Here is a 263-nt window from a genome sequence, read left to right as displayed (position 1 = left end):
TCCGAAAGGATTGCGTATGTACTTGATAAGAAGCCACCTAAGGAGGCGGCTCCTGATATCAGTAGGACTGAATTAGCTAAGCTTGAGAAACATTGGGATCATGATCTCCAAGCTAAGAGCTACATGTTGGCTTCTATGTCGAATGAACTTCAGAGGAGGTTCGATGAGGCGGTGAATGCTGCTGACATTCACCTTCATCTGAAAGAATTGTATGCTGTACAAACTCGTTCAGAGAGACATGCTACTGTTAAAGAACTCATGAC

This window comes from Primulina huaijiensis, chromosome 4 (genome assembly GCF_012295235.1).
Source record: "Primulina huaijiensis isolate GDHJ02 chromosome 4, ASM1229523v2, whole genome shotgun sequence".
Lineage (NCBI taxonomy): Eukaryota > Viridiplantae > Streptophyta > Magnoliopsida > Lamiales > Gesneriaceae > Primulina > Primulina huaijiensis.
The sequence above is the reverse complement of the archived record's forward strand: the minus strand, read 5'-3'. Positions refer to the sequence as shown.